Consider the following 24,960-nt stretch of genomic DNA (forward strand, 5'->3'; position numbering starts at 1 on the left):
GCCATCTGTGGGTGGCACTGTTATGGGGGGGTGCCATCTGTGGGTGGCACTGTTATGGGGGGGGCATCTGTGGGTGGCACTGTTATGGGGGCATCTGTGGGTGGCACTGTTATGGGGGGGCATCTGTGGGTGGCACTGTTATGGGGGGGCATCTGTGGGTGGCACTGTTATGGGGGGGCATCTGTGGGTGGCACTGTTATGGGGGCATCTGTGGGTGGCACTGTTATGGGGGGGCATCTGTGGGTGGCACTGTTATGGGGGAATCTGTGGGTGGCACTGTTATGGGGGATCATTATGGGGGCAACTGCGGATGACACATATACAGCATCTTATCTTATGTGTCATCCACAGACCCCCCCATAACAGTGTCCCTGTGTAGTGAATGGGGGTCGGCATCTGTTTCTGTAATGGCAGCGGCGCCCGATGCCTGCTTCATTCATAAAGTGGGCGGAGCAGGCGCGTGACGTAGCGAGCTACGCTACGAGCGCCCACCCGGCCTCCTGACTGTCAAGAAGTTAGTAGTAAGTAGTACAGCGCTAGATTTAAGATAATTGGAATACTTTAACAATACCCACAAGTTAGATATGATTACCGTATACTACAGTGAGCGGGGCCCGGTGTAGTAGAATAGTGACTGCACCGGGCCCCGCTGCCATTACAGAAACAGATGCCGGCCCCCGGCCCCTCCTCCCTCTCAGCCTATTCATTGGACGGTCGCAGTATTCGCCCCATAAGACGCACTGCTATTTTTCCCCCACTTTTGCGAAAAATACGGTACTTCTCTACTGTAAGAATAAAGGCCAATGCATGCAGTGCGTCACGTTACCGCAAAACGAACACGTTAAGTGACCGATGCTTTTCATATGCTTCACTATATGGCACGCAATGCACAGTTAAGGAGCGGCAATACTTTCCATTGTGTTGTGTTCCGCTGTTACAGGGAACGCAACGCCCGTGGTTAACCGAGCCTCTCGCTGATAACCGATTAAGTAAATATGTTTTTTGCAGGACTAGAGACACTTGTATAAGTGAAGGGAATGGATAGTCAATAGCTCAAGACTGAAGCTGTAAACCATTAGAAATACTGCTGTCATTCAGCTAAGGCTATAAAAACTTGTAAACTCATATTGTTAGCTTAAACTTTAAAACATTAAATGCCCTTTCCTGGATCCTCCGGCTGCCCTATCTTCAGCAGAAGATCAGCACACACAGGAGAAGGCAGCGGCTTCCTGGCCAGTAGTTCTGTGGTAATGACATGTATGTTGCCTTTCTTTCCTTCAAGGAATGTATAAAATACATTCGCATATTAAATACAGAGGAGTCGGGTCGGAAGTACCAAAAACTGAGGAGTCGGACCATTTATCTACAGACTCCACAGCCCTGCATCAGGACTAAACAAACATTTAGTCCACACAACGCAAGTGGGACAGTAGCCTTAAGATAAGAACGCTCCAGCAAGCCCTTTACAGTTTACCCAGTAACAACAGCTTGTCTGCACAGAGATTACCCATCAATGCTTTAGCTCTGGAAACTTTATTTCAAAAGTGAATTACAATTTAGTATGGTGTTTACCCATTCCCCCCCCCCCCCCCCCAAATCCATTACACAGCAAGCTGTCTACATTTTTGATACTTAGACTGCATTCACACGTCCGTGGAACACTGTCCGTGTGATACCGGCCTGGATTTCTTCAGAGTGCAGGAGCGCACGGCGTCATTGGTTGCTATGACTGTGCGCTTCCTGCTGCAGCCGCAGTACATTAATACACTGGTATAGATCATACTAGTGTATCACTGTACAGCGGCGGCGACAGCAGGAAGCGCAAGGCGTCATAGCAACCAATGACACTGTGCGCTCCTGCTCTCTGAAGAAATCCAGGCCGGTATCACACGGACCGTGTTCCACGGACATGTGAATGCAGCCTTAGGCCGGGTGACTTAGCTTGGCACAGGCGAAGACCATTAACCAATTTGAATCCCACAGACAAGCCAGGTATAGTCCCCTAGTTTGGGACTTGTGCTACATTGTAGCGACACAGCTATACATATATATTACTGGCATCACCCCTTTAATAGACAAGGGAGCTGCGACAAACATTGCACACAGCAATTGTATTTATTACCTTGTTCAAGCCTGATTTGGATAAAAACTAAAAATAACATTTCTTTAAAGAGGACCTTTCATCGGTCCAAACATTGTGAACTAAGTATCATGATCTGTACAGCGGCGCCCAGGGATCTCACTGCACTTACTATTATCCCTGGGCGCCGCTCCGTTCTCCCGCTATGCCCTCCGGTATGTTCGGTTACTTGGTTATGTTCTGGTTCTGACAAAGCTGCCAGTTCAGTTGATGTACTGCTCCAAATTAATTAATTAAGATACGTGCACGGAGAGATCAGACAGACAACTCACTACATGGAGTTAATCAGTATCTCTGGTTTATTTCTGAAAACAACATGGGTTTCACGAGAGGATGGAGTGGGAGGGGGGTGAAAGATAAAGTATATATTTTCTATTGGCTATGAACTCTCTACTTTTCTGTAACCTTGACGGCCAGAGGAAATTCCTTCTCCCTCCCCCCTGGGTGAAACCGTTACTACTTCTTTCTTTGTAACTGCTTGCTTGAGCTGAACGGAAACCACAAAGAAACACATGATAAAAACACAAAGTAAGATTCTAGTTTATAGGTGTAGGCTGAATGTCTGGCCGCCATCTTAGCTAAACATAGTCCTCAACAAGCAAGTATCCATTTGTATCAATAGTCCATAACAGTCCCCCCTTGGAGACTTGATTGTAGACTTTCCCTTCGCCTAGCGAATCCCCTGGGCATACCATTCGTATCCTCTTCACCCGCAGTGGCGACAACCTACCCCTTATAGGTAGGCTCCCGGTTGCTCGGACTTGTGGTAATACCCTGGGATTCATCTCACCCTATCTCAGCCAGGCATCATTGTGAGGAGGGGGAGCTGTGTTGAACGATGTTTCCTTCTGTCCTTCCTCATCGTAGAGGAGCATAATAGGTCGTTCATCAGTTTTCTTCATTCTTTTTGAAAAGCGAGTCACACAAATAAGAACGAGCTTAATCACTACATATATCACCAATATTATTAGGGCTACCTGCAATATTACCTGGACAATTCCCATGAGCCAACCCCCAATACCTTTGAACCAGTTATTGGGGTTAAGGGAAGAGAAGGTATCAGACCACCATGTATCTTTATCAGCTTTATGTGCATCCAGCCATTTATCTCTTAAATCCGCCATTTTCTCTATACCCACCTTAACTTGCAAATTACCCTGCGGGTCTATGTAATGGCAACAAGAGGGTCCCACAACCTGGCACATACCTCCATCTTTAGCTGTAACATAATCTAGAACTAATGTGTGTTGGTTGGTGACAATGATTAACTGGTTTTGCACAATGTTTGAGGTATTCATAAGTCTCATCACTTCCCATATTTGGTCATCCAGGTAGTCTGTTGCTACTACCAGATGATCCCACATCTGCGCTATCATGGGATATATGAAGATGGAACTAACAATTTTGTTGGTAATGCTCGTCTCTACTACATGTGGCTTGCCATTTGGTCTGGGTGTGTGATAGGCTAAGTGTGACCCTACCATCTTCCAGACTTCTTGGGTTAATCTAGCAGTGAATGCTGGGCCCTGATCACTCTCAATGACCTCAGGTACTCCGAACCTACAGACAAGCTCCTGCATCAGTTTTTTTTTGCAGTAGTGGTTGCTGTCTGGTTTCGGACGGGGTAGGCTTCTGGCCACCCAGAGAACAAGTCTACCACTACTAGCACATATTGAAACCCTTGGCACATTGGCATCTGGATGTGGTCAATTTGAATCCGTTGGAACGGGTACTAGGCTTTGGGGAGACATTTGGTTGGTGTAGGCTCAGGTCTTCCCGGGTTGCACTGCGCACAGATGAGGCAAGACCGAGTATGCCTCACCAGGACAGGGGTTATCCCTGGGGCCATTGTCTATTAGTTCTTTCATGATGGTCTTAGATTGGTGGGTGGGCCCATGAGCTATTGAAGCTATCAGAGGATAGAGAGCTTTGGGCAGAGATACTCTCTTTCCTTGGGTCCACAGTCCAGATTCTTTCTCTTCTTGGGCTGACTCTTTTAGCCAATCCAATTTTTCTTGTGGCGTGGCCTGTTTCTGTATTTGTTTCAGGAGGTCCCATGTGATTTCTTCTTGTTCCAGGTCTTCCTGTGTTATCATAATCTGGTCTGACTGGACTCTTTCCTCTTTCACTGCTGCTTCCTTTGCTGCTTGATCAGCTAGGGTGTTTCCTCTGGCCTCAGAGGTGTCAGCTCGAGTGTGCCTGTAGATCAATAAAATCTTCAGATTCTCCAGTGTACTCCCCCCTTGGAAGAGGAAGGAGTGCAGCAGGATTGAGGATGCGGCACCTCTGAATGGTGACATTATCTGGCAGAAGCAAACTACATGGAAGCCGGATGTGGCGCTGTGCAGTGAGGTGTTTAGGTTGAGTCTGCTGGAGGATGGCAGAAATGTCATGGGGAGCCAGAATAGTGAGGGGATGACCCAGCACAACGTCAGATGTGACGTTTAGAAGAGAGCTGGCAGCATGGATAGCTCTGACACAGGAAGGGGCTTCTCTGGCTACTGGGTCCAGTCTCTTTGTATGGTAGGACTTTGGGGTCCTTCAGGGTCACAGTGACTGGTGGGACACTGAGGTATCCAATATCCTGGGGTCCTCTGGCCCAGAGAGTATTGGGGATGAGGTGCAAAATGGTTTGCAGCGAATCCCCTTGCTCATATAAATCAGTGCAGAATTTTATTGTCAGACATCCGGCAGCCGTGGGTGTCACATAATTTGAGTGAAAACCACAAAGACCAAGAAGCGAGACAGTTTCTTATCAGAAAGAGGAGCTTAAACTAACACAGCAGAAACTAACATTTCTGTGAAAAGAAAAAAGGTGGGGGTCAACTGATCCCCCGCAGCTGTCCTGCAGTGTGGTGAAATGATCTGCAAATTTAGCTTTTGTCCATTTCTGTAGTTGTTCTATAAAGAATTCTCCAGACTCATGATCTTGGGGGTCAAAGTTAGCACCTTTAAGTTTAGGGATGTGGATTTGATCCATTATCAGTGTGGAGTATTCACCTGTCTTGTTTTCCACTATACTTTGCAGGTCCGACCATGTGCACCCATAGGTTTGATGCACTTGGGACAGTTTCCTGAAAAAGGGCATGGGATGGGTCTCAGGGTCAGGCAGTAAATTCACTATGGTGAATAACTGTTGTGGGGTGAAAGACACATATTTTGGTGGTCCCTGTGGCCGGTTAAGTGCTAGGGCTTCTTTCAGTGTCTCAAGGTTTCCCTGCTCAATTTTCTGTAAGTTCTTTTGTAACTCTGTAATCTGACCCTGCAGTATTTGATCTTGTGAACGTCGTGATGGGCGCACGGTCATGGGTACAGTCCACTGTGGTGCCAGGGGTAAAGTTGGCGGATCACCGTAGTCTGTCGGGGTACCCCGCGAAGGAGTTTGCATATTACCCGGTGCATTTTGTATGCCCATTGTGGATTCTGCAGCACCGTCTGCATCCCCCTGTTCTGCTTCATCAGGTTGCCCCCCTACCATTATAGGAGTAAGGGTGGCAGGTGAGTGGGGTAGCATGAATGTACCGTCCGGGTTTATCATCGGGTACAAGGTAGTAGGAAGGGGCAAGGGTGACATAGGAGTGACGGGGGGGGTCCGGACCGAATGATATTAAAGGTCCGTTCATGGGCGTTGCCTGGGGACAAGATGGCGCTGTAGCTAACACGGGAAGTGATGGGACGTGCCGGGGAGTAGTTACCAAGGTGTGGTTTTGTGGGTGGGGAACCCCACAGGGAAGGCACGTATCACGGGAGGAGGGATTCTGTTGACCACATGTTTTGCAGGTCCACCCACCTGCTTTCTTCCCGGCGCCATTATAGGGTGGTGGCTAGTCATGTATCAATGCAACACCAGGCTTACAGAAATATCTCTGTCTTTTCTCATCAAAATTTAGTTCCCCCCGGTCTGTTCAAATTCTTTACTACAGTCCAACCACACACGGACCATGTCTGTCAATTCATCATCTTCTAACTTCCCTCTCTTCTCGTTTAACAACACTTGCCAGGTAGCACTACATAGGATGCCTCCTTTACAGACACCTTTAACTCTTCTCCAACTTACTTAATCCTTTTATGAGGATGCCTCCTTTACAGACACCTTTAACTCTTCTCCAACTTACTTAATCCTTTTATGAAACGTTTGCCTCTCCTGTCCGCCACGTACTGTTCAGGTGAACAGTAACCCTTCGGGACACTTTCCTCATTTCCCATTATCTCTCGTACCTACTGAAGCCGCCTAAAGACCTCTGCATAGAGTAATCACTGGACGTGAAGACCTTTGAGTCCCGGTCAGCACACTCTGGGCTACCGCGAACCGCTCTCCACCCATCTGTGATCGTCCCCTTTATGGAGATTCGAGTCAGACACCGGGCTGAACTCCGATACAGGAACACAGGAGAACTCTGTGTCTCCGTCAGTGATACTTGTCAACAGGGTCTTCACAACTTATAGGCACAACACAGTACATCAAGACTTTAAGAAAACATATGGGGTTCTTACTTTCATGCCCTCGAGGACGTCCCAGACTGCTTCCGCACCCCTCCCTCAGACGAACACCAAGAGGCTACACCAGGGGACACTTTATAGGCAAGATGACTCAATTTTCCTACCTCATATCACGGGTTGCGATCCCGGTGTCCGTTAGTGCGCCTCTCCTCGTCTGGTCTCTGGGGGTACGGGAACAGAGGGTCCAATCCTCGAGCCCCACGATGGGTGCCAAAATTGTTCTGGTTCTGACAAAGCTGCCAGTTCAGTTGATGTACTGCTCCAAATTAATTAATTAAGATACGTGCACGGAGAGATCAGACAGACAACTCACTACATGGAGTTAATCAGTATCTCTGGTTTATTTCTGAAAACAACATGGGTTTCACGAGAGGATGGAGTGGGAGGGGGGTGAAAGATAAAGTATATATTTTCTATTGGCTATGAACTCTCTACTTTTCTGTAACCTTGACGGCCAGAGGAAATTCCTTCTCCCTCCCCCCTGGGTGAAACCGTTACTACTTCTTTCTTTGTAACTGCTTGCTTGAGCTGAACGGAAACCACAAAGAAACACATGATAAAAACACAAAGTAAGATTCTAGTTTATAGGTGTAGGCTGAATGTCTGGCCGCCATCTTAGCTAAACATAGTCCTCAACAAGCAAGTATCCATTTGTATCAATAGTCCATAACAGTTATAGTAGGAGGAGTCTGCCCTTGTTCTCCTGGGCGTCTCCTTCTCCTAGGCTGTAGCGCTGGCCAATCGCAGAGTTTTTTTTCTAGGAGAAGAAGACGCCAAGGAGAACAAGGGCAGACTCCTCCTACTATAACCAAGTAACCGAACATACCGGAGGGCATAGCGGGAGAACAGAGCAGCGCCCAGGGATAATAGTAAGTGCAGTGAGACCCCTGGGCGCCGCTGTACAGATCATGATACTTAGTTCACAATGTTTGGACCGATGAAAGGTCCTCTTTAAGCCGTATGATATTGCTGTGTACCTGGAAGTCCGAGTTTAGATGATGAAGAGTGTCATGTGCAACGATCAATGCCTCATCGATCTTGAGAAAAACATTGTCCTGAAAATACAAAAAACACAATAGGGTCAATTTAGCAATTGTATAGATGGTGTACGTTTAGAGAGGCCGTCTAGGCCTGCACAGGCAATCAGGCTGGATGATACATGTGGTTCAGGGACAGACACTTCTCTCTTACTCTATACCAGGGCTGCACAACCTGGCCCCCAGAGCCATGGTTTGCAGCCCCCACCCTGCTGGGCAGAAACACAGCTGATCCTGCAATAAGCTGTGTTTCTGCAGAGAGCCGCACAGCAGATGGATCACAGGTTTTGCTCCTTCACTGTAGCAGAAGCGGAAAGGGTTCCCGGCTATTAGTGAGAGTGGGGAAGCTGAGGAGAAGACAGAAGCGCTTTATTAGCGCTTCTGTCTTCTCCTCTATAAGCGCTCTGCAGTGTGGACCCGTCGATCACGTGGACCTGGCGAACAGAGGAGCGCTGTCCTGGTACAAAGCCCTCGCAGCAGGCTGGTTTCACTGTAACTGGGGCTCCAAACGGGAGACAAATAATGTGTTAAAAATATATTTTAAAAAAAAGTAAAAAAAAATGATTTAAAAAAATTTGAAAACTAAATAAAAATATAAATAAAAGAAAAGAAATAAAATATTATGTGGCACAATAAAATAGAAAATTATAAAACAAAAAAAAATACAATAAAAAGGAAAAAGTGCTAAATAAAAGAGTGTTCACTGTCCCACAACAGTCTTTATCTACAGACTCCACAGCCCTGCATGAGGACTAAACAAACATTTAGTTCACACAACGCAAGTGGGACAGTAGCCCCCCCTTTGGGGACATATTATGTGGCAAAAATATATTTACTTTTTTTTTTTGAAAATTCTAAAAAATAAAATTATAAAAAAAATACAATAAAATATTAATAAAATTCAAATAGAAGTAAAAAATAAAAAATTTTGAAAAGTGACAGTGTCCTCCAAGGTCTTTTTATGACCTCTTGGGGGACATATTATGTAGCAGAAATATATTAAGTTAAAAAAAATAATACATAAAAGAAAAAGCACCCACATCAATCAAAACCGTCACCATTACCATTCACGTGAACAAAATGACAACTAAATGACAAAAAAGTGTCTGTTCATTAAGGCCTTTTCGGGCCTGGTCATTCAAGCGTTAACCAATAGGCGCCTTCCCCACCAGCAAGGTAAAGTGGCGCCTATAACTGGATTGGCAGGAGATGGTAATAACCAGTGAGCTCTGTCCTCTGCAGTGAAGGAAAACGCTGATTTATAAATAGGAGGCAGGATGGAAGGAAATGTCGCAATTTTTCTGATAGTGTGTGTGTGTGTGTGTGTGTGTGTGTGTGTGTGTAGGCCTTTAGACTATGCCCCTTTGCCGTTAAGTCATGTCCTATTGTGAAGCTAGGCGACGTGGATTTATTACATTTGGGGAGCACTCAGTACACGTGTGGGCTTATGTGTGTGGTTCAATATTACTGCAAGAAAATACATTATAATTTATGGAAAGAGTTGCTAAAAGGGGAACCTGCACACGAGACAGATTAAATGCCGAGTTTGCATGGATTTGCAGTGGATTTCACCCCACACATTGAAAGCGGTAAAATCCACAGTGTAAAATCCACAAAACAAATACACATGCTTCAGACTTTTAAGTCTGCACCACGTCAATTTACATGCGGAGACTTTCTTCAGTAAATCTGCACGTTGTGTGCTACATGTCTATATAGTGTATAAGGAAGTACAAATTACTTATGCCATTTAAAGTTTAAAGTGTCGGGTGTTAGACCCCCGCCGATCTGATATAGATGACCTATCCTGAGAATAGGTCATCAATATTAAACGCCCGGAAAAACCCTTTAACTAATAAATAACTTAAAATAGCACGTGCCGTCTCCCTTCTTTCTTCCTGCGTGCCGCCGTTTCGCAATAGACATAGCAGCAGGACGAGAGACACTGCGCGCTCCGTCTCCTCAAAGCTGATCGGCGGGGTGCCAGGTGTCGGATCCCCACCGATCTTATATTAAGCCCAGACAACCCCTTGAAAGTTCAGACAACCCTCTTTTCAGATTAAGCCACCATGGTGAATTTCCAATCGTGGCACTTCCGCAAGAGAGATTGAAGGTACTTATAACTCACTTTTTCTGAGCAAACTATAGCTTTATTGATATCATCTTGGGATATGCTATTACATAATTTTTTTATTCTTTTTTGAAAAAATAAATAAACAATAATGCTGCCATTTTTTTTAAACAGCTTTCACTGTGCAGGTTAAATAGTAACATAGTAACATAGTACATGAGGCCGAAAAAACGAGATTTTTGTATAACTTACCAGTAAAATCTCTTTCTCGCTCTTTCCTTGGGGGACACAGAAGACCTTGGGTATAGCTCATCTCCCTAGGAGGCGTGACACTAAGTGAAAACTGTTAAGCCCCTCCTCCACAGCTATACCCTCAGCCTGGAGAGAGAGACTGCCAGTTGCGTGTCCAAGTAGTGAAAAAAAGGCAAAGTCCAAAAGTGGAACCAACAAGCCAACTACCCAAAGGGTAAAACAACTCGGAAACCGTGCCAAGAAAAACAAAGAATGGGTGGGTGCTGTGTCCCCCAAGGAAAGAGCGAGAAAGAGATTTTACTGGTAAGTTATACAAAAATCTCGTTTTCTCGCCCAGTTTCCTTGGGGGACACAGAAGACCTTGGGACGTTCAATAGCAGTCCAAGAGGGGAGGGACCACAGCACCAAGGCGAAGCACCCGAAGGCATCAAAAAACCGCCGCCTGCCGACCAGGCGGCCCAAGGCAGCATACGCCGAAGCCCGAGTATGCACCCTGCAGAACTCGGTAAGGTGTGCAAGGAAGACCAGTGACCGCCTTGCACAAATGCATGGCCGAAGCCTAATGTCTCCGGCCCAGGAGGAACCGACAGCTCTGGTGAAATGAATGGCGACACCAAAAGCAGAACCCTGCCCTTGGTGCGGCAACCACAGCAAAAGCCACTCCGAGAAAGCGGAGGAAAGCCACCCTGGAGGCCATCCACCCTCTGCGCGGACCTCCTGGAAACACAAGAGACCAAACGTCGACAAGAGTCGGAGATCCCCAAGGAAAAACTGCAAGGCCCAAACAACGTCCAAAACGGTGAAGTGTCCGTTCCCGGGGGTGAGAAGGGGAGGACGACTGCCTTGATGAAAGGAAAGACGAACACCACCTTCAGAAGGAAGGAAGAGACAGAATGGAGAACAGCCCTGTCCTGGGGAAAGACAGAAGGCTCGGAACAAGAAGGGCCGCCACTCAGGCACCCGTCATAGACACGATGACTACAGAAACACAACCGTACAGGACAGAAGGAGTAGAGAGAACTGCTGTAACGGTTCCAAGGGAAAGATTGGAGCGCCAAGAGCCCAGTATGTAGTTCCCAGGGCGGTACCGGAGGGCAGTACAAAAGGAAACCAAGAGCCGCTCCACGGAAGAAGGTCCTGACAGGCCCAGAGGGGCGGGGAACGCTGAAAGAGGAAGGACAGCGCAGACACTGATACTTCAAGCAACAGAGTCCCAGTCCCAGGTCCAGGCCGGACTGGAGAAAGACAGAACCATGGAGAGAGAAAGGCAGAGCTGGGGGAACGCCCAGCTTCCCACAGAACCCCAAGGAAAGCCCTAATTCCTACCACAGATCCTGGACGAAAACACGGCCAGGAGTGACACTAGCGAGCCCACAATAGTCGCCTGGGCAAGCGGGCGAAAACCCAATGAACAGGCGCAGACCAGTAACCCGGGCAGAACGGTCGTAGAACTGGTCCCGTCGGCCCCGAACAAAGGTGTTCCGTATCCACCGGAGTGGGGGAGCAGAAGGACAGACAGACAGGGACCAAAGGGTCCGTCCAGCAACCGCCAGATGCCAGTACAAGACAGGCTAAAGCCCAAGCCGATGTAGCCACCACAGGAAGACGGACTACAGTCCCGATGTGGGGGATCTAAAGACAATCTTGACTAAATGGTAGTCCTCCCAAGTTACCGAGAAGGTAAGCCCATAGCAGAAACGTTGCCTAGAATGGAAAAAACGCAATCTGCACCCAGCGGGAGGACAGAACGCGGTAGACCCGGTAAATAGGCACACAGCAAGTACAGCCAGTTTGAACAAGGGGGACAGTACGAGGCCAAAAGGAACACCAGAACCATCAACATGAACAACCATGCTCTCCCCAGAGGGGAGGGCAGTGAAGGAAAAGCCTCTGAAGCGTGGCCGGAACAGAAGCCACATTCGGAGTGATCCGTACCGAGTGGGAGCCAAACAGAGACGGCGAGAAAAGGCAGTCGAGAAAGAGGCCGGCATAACACCCTCCAAACGAAAGGAGGAGTGGGTAACAGAGAAGCCATAGGACAGCTCAAAGGCAGAACCCCGCTACACTGAGACGCCCGGTTCACCGCCTCGCAGAAGGCGAATACCCTGAAGAACCCAAGGTGGAGGTCCTCCGGACCTGGGTAAGCGAGCACCCAAGAGAAGTTGGATGACCTTCCCAAGAAGAGTGGCCGAACCTGGTAGCAGAGCAGACTGAACGCCGAGGGCGCCAACCGGAAAGAAAGAATCATACCACACCGCACTCGCAGAGGAGGAAATAGTAGTAGGTGAGGGGACTGTAGTCCCGCCAGAGCCAACATAGAATGCGACGGGCGCTGCAGACAGCACTCTCGACCATGTAACCACCAGCGCAGGGAAACAATGCCACGGGAGGACGAATGGGTACGTATCTAGGAACCACGAACACTCCCCGGGCGGAAGGGCCAACGAAATGAATGAGCACCGCCCAGCTCGGTGCAGTAGCGAGCAGGTAGAGCCCGTTTACTTATATATATAAAAGGTATTCATTTGTTGTTCATTGGACAACACCTGAGGCTCACACAGGTGGACAGAATGATCTCTGTAGAGAATAATGCAAGTCTTGCTGCAACCACCGACTCCCAAGATAATAAATATGTCGCAGGAGGAAAGGAGGCATACGTACGAGTAGCCCCGTAAGCAGTGAGGCCAACCCACCTACGGAACGAGGAGGCATACGCGGCCCGAACAACGCACGAGAGCGTCCGCTCACTGCAAAAATATCACTCAGCGAAGAGGGCCAGCCACAGAGCGCCACAGAATCTACGGAAGTGCAAAGTGCAAACTGAAAAAGAGTTATGCACAAGACTAGTATTTTATGCGATGGAACGCAAACTGACCGCCCCGAAAGGGGGGAAATGTACCTGGCAAACTGTAGTCTGTAAGAGTGCAAAGGCCCGCCCCAAAAAGGGGGGGGATGCCCAAGGTCGTACCTACGTCAGAGAAGTAGGGCGTATCATACTTCGCCCAGAAGGGGGCCATGCACATAGCCACACAGTATCCAGCAGGAAGTCCACCTAGTGAAAGGGGGACATGCACAGGGCTATCCTAGCATTAAGTGAGTGTGCAACAATCCACCCAACACCGAAATTTCGTGAGAGTGTAACAACTCCGCTAATAAAGGGAAACATGTGCAAGTCCAACACAGCACATACAAGAACAGCCTTGAACCTCGTGAGCGTGCAAATTTCCGCCCAGGAATGAGGGGTGGTCACGCACAAGGCCAGCACCGTATACAATGGGAGCGTAAACGTTCCACCCATGTTAGAGGGCCATGCTCAAGGCCAGCAACGTATCCGGTGAGAGTGTAGTATGCCGCCCAGAAAAAAGTGGGGGGGGGTGGGGGGGGGTCATGCACATGGCCAGCATCGCATCCAGGGAGAGTGCGAGCAGTCGGTGAGAATGTGTGTATGTCACCTGAAGGAGGCATGCCCATGGCCGGCAGCGAAACCAGTGAGAGTGCGTACACCGCCCACGGAAGAGTGGTCATGCATACGGCCGGCAGCGGATCCAGTGAGAGTGCAAGCACCCCGCCACGTATGGGGTTCATGCACATGGCCAACAACGTACCGGTTAGAGAACAACCACTGACCGAGGGAGTGTATGTATGCCGCCACAGGGAAGGAGGCATGCCCAAGGCCGGCAACGAATCCAATGAGAGCGCATCGTACCGCCTATGGAAAAGCGGTCATGCACATGGCTGGCAGTGAATCCAGTGAGAGTGCCGAATGCCGTCCACGGAAGGGAGCCATGCCTATGGGCGTCAGCGACGCACAAGTGTAGCGTTCCGCCTATGGAAGGGGGTCACGCACATGGTCAGCAGCGAATCCAGTGAGAGTGCAGCGTTCCACCTATGGAAGGGGGTCGTGCACATGGCCAGCACCGTATCCGGTGAGTGCAGTATTCCGCTTAAGAATGATGGGGGTCATGCACATCATCGGCAACGAAACCAGTGAGAGGCAGCGTCCCACTTGTGGAAGGGGGCCGTGCACATGGCCAGCACCGTATCCGGAGAAACTGCCGTAGTCTGCCAATGAAGAGGGGTTCATGCACAAGGCCAACCCGCAGCCAGGGAGAGTGCAGTATCCCGCCGAGGAGGGGGGTCCTGCACATGGCAGGCGTCATAACTGGAGAGGGTGACGAATCCTGCCTACAGAAAGGGCCGCATGCACTTGACCAGCGCCGTATCGCGGAAGAGGGCAAGAAAAACGCCTAGAAGGGGAAAATGACCCTGGCAGCGCCGCAGCCGGGGAGCGCGACATGCCGCCTATGGAAGGGGGGCATGTATACAGGCAGCACTACTGAGATCAGGCTGCAGCGTCCTGCGCAGCCCACAAGGTATATATAATAGATAAATAAATAATATATATATATATTTTTTTTTTTTTTTTTTTTTTTATTATTATAACAGCCTCACTGAGGCAGAAAGGTGAGCCACCTATAGGGGCACAGAATCCCTGAGAAGCAGGGAAAAAAAGGGGGGGGCAGCCACACAGGCCCATCCGAAGCCGGCCTGTACCCAAAGGGTTAACAGGGATCCGGCCTGGGGGGCGGCGCTGCGATCCCCTGGGGGCGGGGGAACCTCCAGGCGCGAAGAATTCGCGCCTGGAGAAGTTCCAGCCCCCTCCAACAGAGGCCGGAATTTTGCGGCCTAGCAGGCCGTGAAGCCGGGGCCTAAATTTGTAGCGGCGCCCGGCTGACCGGGGCCGCACAGTATTCAAATACCGGCCGGGCCTACGGAGCGGCGCCTGCACATACCGGCCGCGGATGCCCACCCCGCGGGCCGGAAGAGCCGGGGACCCTGATTTCGCTGCGCCCGGCCGACCGGAATGTTCCGACGGTCGGCCGGGGGCTTGAAGCATAGCGCTCATTTGCAGGCCGCGGGTGCCCACCCCGCTGCCCGGAAGCGAGGACCCTGCGCCCGGCAGCCATTTCACTGCACCATATGGCCGGCAGCCACAACCACCTTGCCCTTGGACCGGTGCCCATGAGGGTAGAGGAGGGTCAGGGGCAGCAAGGCGCGGGCCCCCTGGCCCTGAAGCAGTGGCCGGTAAGAGAGGGAGACCTGAGACCGGGTGCCAGTGAGGGTGGGAAGCCTGCATAACCCCTCCGTCAGGGGCAGCTAGGTGCGGACCTCTGCAGCTCCCTAGGCATCCTTCTTGCAGAGAGAAGGTGCTAATGTCCTATGGAGACCAGGAGAGAGGGAGCAGAATGTCGCCCTGCGGCAGCCCAGGGGCCAGCCTAGTCTAGCAGGGACAGAAGGGTCCAGAGGCCCAGTATGGGGGTCAGGCACGCAGGAGACCGGGGTGGGGTGAGGGGTGAGGGGGGGGGACGTAGGGCTGGAGAAGCCAATCTCTCACCATAGCCGTCTTCACCCTCGGTCTGTTCCAGCAGGGTCGCCCCTTCAGCTACTGGCACCGTAGTGGCAGGACGCTGGAAGAGGGACTTGGCGTGCGGGCGACCCTTACGCTGGCGGGATGCAGGGGAGCTAGGCTGCCCTGGTCCACCTTGTCTTCTGTGGGGGAGGCAGCAGTGCGGATGCCGGCACTGGCGCAGCTCAACCCCGGGAGAAACAGAGAGGTCTAGTGCGTCTCTGTTGTCCCTGATGATCTGAAGAAAAAGAAAAGAAAAAAGTAAAAAGCAAAACTAAAACTAAACAGGAGAAAACAGCCCTGCAGTAGCAGGGAGTGTCTTGCCTCCTTGGACACTAAGCAAAAACTGGCAGTCTCTCTCTCCAGGCTGAGGGTATAGCTGTGGAGGAGGGGCTTAACAGTTTTCACTTAGTGTCACGCCTCCTAGGGAGATGAGCTATACCCAAGGTCTTCTGTGTCCCCCAAGGAAACTGGGCGAGAAAAGACATTTGTCCGTCCAGTTCGGCCTGTTATCCTGCAAGTTGAATCCAGAGGAAGGCAAAAAAAAAAAAAACTGAGGTAGAAGCCAATTTTCCCCACTTTAGGGGAATAAAAAATTCCTTCCCGACTCCAACCAGGCAATCAGAATAACTCCCTGGATCAGCGACCCCTCTCTAGTAGCTATAGCCTGTAATATTATTACACTCCAGAAATACATCCAGGCCCCTCTTGAATTCCTTTATTGTACTCACCATCACCACCACCTCCTCAGGCAGAGAGCTCCATAGTCTCACTGCTCTTACCGTAAAGAATCACTTTCTATGTTTGTGTACAAACCTTCTTTCCTCCAGACGCAGAGGATGTCCCCTCGTCACAGACACCGTCCTGGGAATGAATAGATGATGGGATAGATCTCTGTACTGACCCCTGATATATTTATACATAGTAATTAGATCTCCCCTCAGTCGTCTTTTTTCTAAAGTGAATAACCCTAATTTTAATCATCTTTCAGGGTCCTGTAGTTGCCCCATTCCAGTTATTACTTTAGATGCCCTCCTCTGGACCCTCTCCAGCTCTGCTATGTCTGCCTTGTTCACAGGAGCCCAGAACTGTACACAGTACTCCATGTTATTTGTAAAGTGGTAGGACTATGTTCTTATCACGGGAATCTATGCCCCTTCTGATGCAACCCATTATCTTGTTGGCCTTGGCAGCAGCTGCCTGACACTGGTTTTTGCAGCTTAGTTTGCTGTTTATTAAAATTCCTAGATCCTTTTCCATGTCAGTGTTACCGAGTGTTTTACCATTTAGTATGTACGGGTGACTTGCATTTTTCCTTCCCATGTGCATAACTTTACATTTATCAGTGTTAAACCTCATCTGCCACTTATCTGCCCAAGCCTGCAATCTATCCAGATCCCTCTGTAGTAGTATACTGTCCTCTTCTGTGTAAATTACTTTACACAGTTTAGTGTCATCTGCGAAAATTGATACTTTACTATGCAAGCCTTCTACAAGATCATTAATAAATATATTGAAGAGAATAGGGCCCAATGCTGACCCCTGAGGTACCCCACTAGTGACAGTGACCCAATCTGAGTGTGTACCATTAATAACCACCCTCTGTTTTCTATCATTGAGACAGTTACTTACCCACATACAGACGTTTTCTCCCAGTCCGAGCATTCTCATTTTATATACTAACCTTATATGTGGTACAGTGTTAAATGCGGTATAGTTTAATAGATTGGGTCGTTGTGGAAAGGGCAATACCAGTTATGTTAATTTTTTAATACTTTTTACATTAACCCGTTCCCGACCTATGACGTACTACTACGTCATGGGAGCTTGCAATTTGACCTAACAGTACGTCATAGTGATCGCGCGGGCACCAGAGCAGTGCGCGCGATACCTGCAGGGGCCCGGCAGTCCGTGGTAGCCGGCCCCCTGCTGTATCCACCACCATCGCTGTAAAAGCCGATGCCGGGGGATTAACCCCTCCTATGCCGCAGTCCGCGCTGACCGCGACATAGAAGTGGTTTGTGGCGGGTGGGTAATCGCATCGAGTCCCCAGGCTGCTGTGGCGGGGACCCGATGCAACAAGGCAGCCCGATGCCGTGCAGAGGCTGCCCAATGCTTTGCACGGCATCGGGAAACGCCTTCTGTATTGTAATGCATTGGCTGTAAGTGTAATAACACTTACAGCTTCCTGCCTGTGAGATCCAGGGGGCTGGATCTCACAGGCTCTCCTGGAAGGCAGCCTTCCCTGCCATGGGGTCCCCATCACAGCAGCGTTGGGACCCCATGGACACAGGCACCCGTTAGGATACCGCACGTGCCGTGACCGTGCAAGGGTTAATGCATCGGCATCTGTGATGTCATCTGTGATACAGAAGGGGGCCGGCTATCAATGACAGTCGGACCCCTGCCGCTGATCTGGCGGGTGCAGCTCTTGCACCCACCCGATCAGCACGCCGTAGCTGTACCGCGCTGGTATTTTGCACCTAGTTTGCAACGCCGTACAGCTGTACAGCACTGGTAGCGAATGGGTTAAAGGGGACCTTTCATGTTTTTTTTTTTTTTTGTTTAGATAAATACCTTTTCTTGCCGGGCACCCCTCACTGATGCTGCCACCCTGCCCATTTTTTTTGTTTTTTCAAATATCGCTCCTACACTCCGCTGTGCCCCCCTGCAGTTTTCCCACTCAGTATGTTAATACTGAGCATTGGTACAGGGAGTAGGAGGCGCCAGGGTTTCTCAATGGGCGTCTCCTTCTCCCTGGCTGTGCCGCGATCCAATCAGGGCGGAGAGAATCACAGCCAGTGGAGAAGGTACTTATGTAAACTAAAAAATAAAATGAAATTAAATTAAATTAAAAGAGCTAGAAAGACGCAATGTATTATGAATACAATATCCAGTGTCCAAGTCCAAGAATAACCAGTGGCTGAAAAGTACCTTTGTAACAAATACATTTTAACCACTTCAGCCCCGCTAGCTGAAACCCCCTTCATGACCAGAGCACTTTTTACACTTCTGCACTACACTACTTTCACCGTTTATCGCTCGGTCATGCAACTTACCACCCAAATGAATTTTACCACCTTTTCTTCTCACTAATAGAGCTTTCATTTGGTGGTATTTTATTGGTGCTGACATTTTTACTTTTTTTTTTGTTATTAATCGAAATGTAACGATTTTTTTGCAAAAAAATGACATTTTTCACTTTCAGCTGTAAAATTTTGCAAAAAAAAACGACATCCATATATAAATTTTTCGCTAAATTTATAATTCTACATGTCTTTGATAAAAAAAAAAATGTTTGGGCAAAAAAAAAAAAATGGTTTGGGTAAAAGTTATAGCGTTTACAAACTATGGTACAAAAATGTGAATTTCCGCTTTTTGAAGCAGCTCTGACTTTCTGAGCACCTGTCATGATTCCTGAGGTTCTACAATGCCCAAACAGTAGAAAAACCCCACAAATGACCCCATTTCGGAAAGTAGACACCCTAAGGTATTCGCTGATGGGCATAGTGAGTTCATAGAACTTTTTATTTTTGTCACAAGTTAGCGGAAAATGATGATTATTTTTTATTTTTATTTTTTTCTTACAAAGTCTCATATTCCACTAACTTGCGACAAAAAATAAAAAATTCTAGGAACTCGCCATGCCCCTCACGGAATACCTTGGGGTGTCTTCTTTCCAAAATGGGGTCACTTGTGGCGTAGTTATACTGCCCTGGCAATTTAGGGGCCCAAATGTGTGAGAAGAACTTTGCAATCAAAATGTGTAAAAAATGGCCTGCGAAATCCGAAAGGTGCACTTTGGAATATAAATTAAGGAATGTCGCACTAAGACACTGAAACCACACCAGGTGCTCCTGTGAATTGAGACCACTCTCTCAATACAGTAAATTATTTAAAATGAATAAACAGGGCACTCAAGGATAACAGAGACCAGGTACTATAAGCAAATATTAGCTTTTATTACTACAACGAAAAAAGTTGATAAAACAATGTAGCACAATGTATCACAAATATAACAGATAAAACTATGTATCATAAGGATTGTAACATGGGTAAGCTGTAGACAGAGTAAATTGTGTTTGATGACCAGCTGATAAATATTCAAAAATGCGATCTAAATAGGCCTCTTAGTCCAATGGGAATGACTCCGAAAATAATGTCAGTATTTCATTAACTGCAGTATTTCAAATAAATATGGCGACGTCACGCCAAAGCAATCTAGGTAGCGGCGTCCCGCTCCTGAATAGCTTGCAAAGAGAGATAATCCGTTACCTTTCCTTCGACCTGTTGTTCATCCGATGATATTACTTTGAGCCTTCAGGTGTTTTTACTCCCAGAATATGCCTTTAGTTGTTTTTAGCACTATTCCATCAGGATATTGGGGTCGGCTCGTTTTTTCGGTTGCGGTCGGTTGGTTGGTAAATTCAATGTTTCAGTACAGCAATGGGGTGTAGCACCAGACGCGTTTCGGGGTTCAACCCCTTCCTCAGTGGCAATGCCACTGAGGAAGGGGTTGAACCCCGAAACGCGTCTGGTGCTACACCCCATTGCTGTACTGAAACATTGAATTTACCAACCAACCGACCGCAACCGAAAAAACGAGCCGACCCCAATATCCTGATGGAATAGTGCTAAAAACAACTAAAGGCATATTCTGGGAGTAAAAACACCTGAAGGCTCAAAGTAATATCATCGGATGAACAACAGGTCGAAGGAAAGGTAACGGATTATCTCTCTTTGCAAGCTATTCAGGAGCGGGACGCCGCTACCTAGATTGCTTTGGCGTGACGTCGCCATATTTATTTGAAATACTGCAGTTAATGAAATACTGACATTATTTTCGGAGTCATTCCCATTGGACTAAGAGGCCTATTTAGATCGCATTTTTGAATATTTATCAGCTGGTCATCAAACACAATTTACTCTGTCTACAGCTTACCCATGTTACAATCCTTATGATACATAGTTTTATCTGTTATATTTGTGATACATTGTGCTACATTGTTTTATCAACTTTTTTCGTTGTAGTAATAAAAGCTAATATTTGCTTATAGTACCTGGTCTCTGTTATCCTTGAGTGCCCTGTTTATTCATTTTAAGCACTTTGGAATATGTGCCCCTTTGCCCACCTTGGCTGCAAAAAAGTGTCACACATCTGGTATCGCCGTACTCGGGAGAAGTTGGGGAATGTGTTTTGGTGTGTCATTTTACATATACCCATGCTGGGTGAGAGAAATATCTTGGCAAAAGATAACTTTTCCCATTTTTTTTATACAAAGTTGGCATTTGACCAAGATATTTATCTCACCCAGCATGGGTATATGTAAAATGACACCCCAAAACACATTGCTTAACTTCTCCTGAGTACGGCGATACCAGATGTGTGACACTTTTTTGCAGCCTAGATGCGCAAAGGGGCCCAAATTCCTTTTAGGAGGGCATTTTTAGACATTTGGATCCCAGACTTCTTCTCACACTTTCGGGCCCCTAAAAAGCCAGGGCAGTATAAATACCCCACATGTGACCCCACTTTGGAAAGAAGACACCCCAAGGTATTCAATGAGGGGCCTGGAGAGTTCATAGAAATTTTTTTTTTTTTGCATAAGTTAACGGAAATTGATTTTTTTAGTTTTTTTCTCACAAAGTCTCACTTTCCGCTAACTTAGGACAAAAATTTCAATCTTTCATGGACTCAATATGCCCCTCACGGAATACCTTGGGGTGCCTTCTTTCTGAAATGGGGTCACATGTGGGGTATTTATACTGCCCTGGCTTTTTAGGGGCCCTAAAGCATGAGAAGAAGTCTGGAATATAAATGTCTAAAAATGTTTACGCATTTGGATTCCGTGAGGGGTATGGCGAGTTCATGTGAGATTTTATTTTTTGACACAAGTTAGTGGAATATGAGACTTAGTAAGAAAAAACAAAAACAAAAACAAAAAAAAAATTCTGCTAACTTGGGCCAAAAAAATGTCTGAATGGAGCCTTACAGGGGGGGGGGGGGGTGATCAATGACAGGGGGGTGATCACCCATATAGACTCCCTGATCACCTCCCTGTCATTGATCACCCCCCTGGTAAGGCTCCATTCAGACGTCCGTATGATTTTTACGGATCCATGGATCGGATCCGCAAAACACATGCGGACGTCTGAATGGAGCCTTACAGGGGGGTGATCAATGAGAGGGGGTGATCAGGGTGATCACCCCCCCTGTAAGGCTCCATTCAGACGTCCGTATGATTTTTACGGATCCATGGATAGGATCCGCAAAACACATGCGGACGTCTGAATGGAGCCTTACAGGGGGGTGATCAATGACAGGGGGTGATCACCCCCCTGTCACTGATCACCCCCCCTGTAAGGCTCCATTCAGACGTCCGTATGATTTTTACGGATCCATGGATCGGATCCGCAAAACACATGCGGACGTCTGAATGGAGCCTTACGGGGGGGTGATCAATGACAGGGGGGTGATCAATGACATGGGGGTGATCAGGGAGTGTATATGGGTGATCACCCGCCTGTCATTGATCACCCCCCTGTAAGGCTCCATTCAGACGTCCGCATGTGTTTTGCGGATCCGATCCATGTATCCATGGATCCGTAAAAATCATGCGGACGTCTGAATGGAGCCTTACAGGGGGGTGATCAATGACACGGGGTGATCAGGGAGTGTATATGGGTGATCTCCCCCTGTCACTGATCACCCCCCCTGTAAGGCTCCATTCAGACGTCAGTATGATTTTTACGGATCCATGGATAGGATCCGCAAAACGCATACGGACGTCTGAATGGAGCCTTACAGGGGGGTGATCAATGACAGGGGGGTGATCAATGACAGGGGGGTGATCAGGGAGTGTATATGCGTGATCACCCGCCTGTCATTGATCACCCCCCTGTAAGGTACCATTCAGACGTCCGCATGTGTTTTGCGGATCCGATCCATGTATTCGTGGATCCGTAAAAATCATACGGACGTCTGAACGGAGCCTGACAGGGGGGTGATCAATGACAGGGGGGGTGATCAATGACGGGGGGGGTGATCAGGGAGTTTATATGGGGTGATCATGGGTGATCAGGGGTTTATAAAGGGTTAATAAGTGACGGGGGGGGGGGTGTAGTGTAGTGTAGTGTAGTGTTTGGTGCGACTTTACTGACCTACCTGTGTCCTCTGGTGGTCGATCCTAACAAAAGGGACCACCAGAGGACCAGGTAGCAGGTATATTAGACGCTGTTATCAAAACAGCGTCTAATATACCTGTTAGGGGTTAAAAAAAATCAGATCTCCAGCCTGCCAGTGAGCGATCGCCGCTGGCAGGCTGGAGATCCACTCGCTTACCTTCCGTTCCTGTGAGCGCGCGCGCCTGTGTGCGCGCGTTCACAGGAAATCTCGGCTCTCGCGGGAGGACGCGTATATGCGTCCACCCAGAAGAGCAGGGCCGGCGGCAGGACGCAATCCTGCGTACGGCGGTCCTGAGGAGGTTAAAGAGTTTTTGTACTTTTACACAATTTCATTTAATAGACAATAGTCTAACTAACAAATTTTAAAATTACTACATTTAAAAAATCTGCCTCTATCCACCTGAAAAAAAGATGTAAAGTCATGGCCACTAGGTGTCTCACTTCCATATAACTTGCAGTCCACAACCTGCTTTCAGGCAAGAACCATCCCTGGTAACAGACACAGAAGACGGCTAAAAGGAAATGGAGGAAAAAACGAAGAAGGTCACGGCACTCCAAAGGCTATTCAGTGTTTTTATTACACCACAAAATCAGCAGCAACGTTTCGACAATAGTCTTTTTCAAGCTACAAGCATGTTCACAAATGACTCACAATATATAAGGGTACTAATTCATACCAATTACCCAGTGAATGTGCATTAACACAAATCCCACCCCTTCTCAGGTACATACAATCATATAACTAATTAATCAACCATCGTGCGTATTTAATATGAGGCTTACCAAGCGTTCACATGTGCGGCTGTCACTGTGTAATGCATCCATGGCGAGCGGCGTCTTCCGCATACATATGCGCCTGCGCGAACATCCTAACGGGATTCACAAACATCTCAACGTCATCTGGACAGTCACATGACCATCGACGCTGTTCTCGGTCATCTGACTGGTGACGTGTCTAAGCGTCTACTCGCTGTCATAGTGACCACAGGTCCTATAAGGGAAAACTTTCCTATCCTGTAGATTCCTTCTTTGGATATTATTTTTGATACACACTGAGGATTACACAGACGCCGGTCACCATGGGCGCAACATCAGAGAGACAGCCTCATTAAACAACAATAGAGAATAAACAAAAACAAAAACAGCGACGAGAGAACCGATCTCAGCAGGCCATCTATAAGACCTCAGTCATAGCTAAATTGCGGTTCAATTCACCAACTATGAATATGTCCGGCGGAGACACATGATCTCACACATAAATATGATCACATAAAAAGAGATAAAAAAAAGGAATCAACATGAGATCCCATTGGAGAAATTTTAGAAAAGATCCTACTGGAAAAACAACACAGGGCTGTGCAAACAGTGTAGTCCTCTTAATATTTATTTAATTGGAAAAATATTATTCAAGTGTAGCATATAGGTTGAGATCCCGTGTTATACACGGTGCAAAGTAATCAGACCCACCCGAGTGCTAATAGCCAGGGGTGTAGCGGTACAATATGATAGATCATACTGTCCACCGCTGTTGGACAAGGAGTACTGGGGCCACAACCATCGTCCCCCCTCTGTCAAAAGAGGGACCACCGATGTGTGCCCCCGCCTGGTCTGGGCCCCACCGTCAGGTGGACCCCTACCATGCTTACCCCCGAGGTCTCCTACAAAGATCTAAGAACTCCAATAAAAAACAACCTATGTCACCAGCCATCTAAATTCTTCTGTCTGCATAAAGCAGCCTCCGAGATGGATAATGTAGGATCTAGTCAAATTGTCAGTTTAATGAATAATGTATTTCCGCCACACATAATCAGTTAGTGGAACCTAATGCACAACACGTGCAATAATATAATAACCTGCTGGACGGCTCCCAGGTCACTGTTCCCATCTCTCGCGCACATCCCGCGTGGATGCCTCATCTATTAGTGAAAAACACAAAAATACAACAAGAAGAATAAAATTTAAAATTTATAATCTCGATTATATATCGGGTACTGTTACTTATTACATATAAAAACCCTTACTTTTCACATCCTGTTAGACGACTCAGAAGAGAGAACCCACCTTGAACTCCCGATTGAGTCCCTTAGGCTCAATGGTGTCCAACTCAAAGATCCATCTGAGTTCCAGACGTTTCAATAGTCGTTCCCGATCGCCCCCTCTCTGAGGCGCGGGAACGCCATCAATAACCCTAAACCTCAACTGTGCAACGGTGTGCTTGAATCTGTAAAAATGTTCCGGGACCGGGAGTTCACTCTCCAGATTTCCAGACGTGTTCTCCATTTTCGTAAACAGTTTCCGAATGGAATACCTGTGTTGGTTAATTCTCAATTTGCAGGCCTGTGTGGTCTCACCCACATAGATGAGACCA

The 24,960-nt window shown here is 47.9% G+C and overlaps 1 protein-coding gene across 1 annotated transcript in view; it reads right to left on the minus strand.

The window, feature by feature from the left end:
* Positions 1-7,738, minus strand: part of RNF17 (ring finger protein 17) — a 229,934-nt gene extending 222,196 nt beyond the window's left edge. The window contains exon 1 of the mRNA XM_044288148.1: positions 7,618-7,738. The gene's annotated coding sequence lies outside the window, so the exon portion shown is untranslated. The remainder of the gene's footprint in view (positions 1-7,617) is intronic.
* Between the last annotated feature and the right edge of the window lie 17,222 nt (positions 7,739-24,960).

Source organism: Bufo gargarizans, chromosome 3 (assembly GCF_014858855.1).
Source record: "Bufo gargarizans isolate SCDJY-AF-19 chromosome 3, ASM1485885v1, whole genome shotgun sequence".
NCBI lineage: Eukaryota > Metazoa > Chordata > Amphibia > Anura > Bufonidae > Bufo > Bufo gargarizans.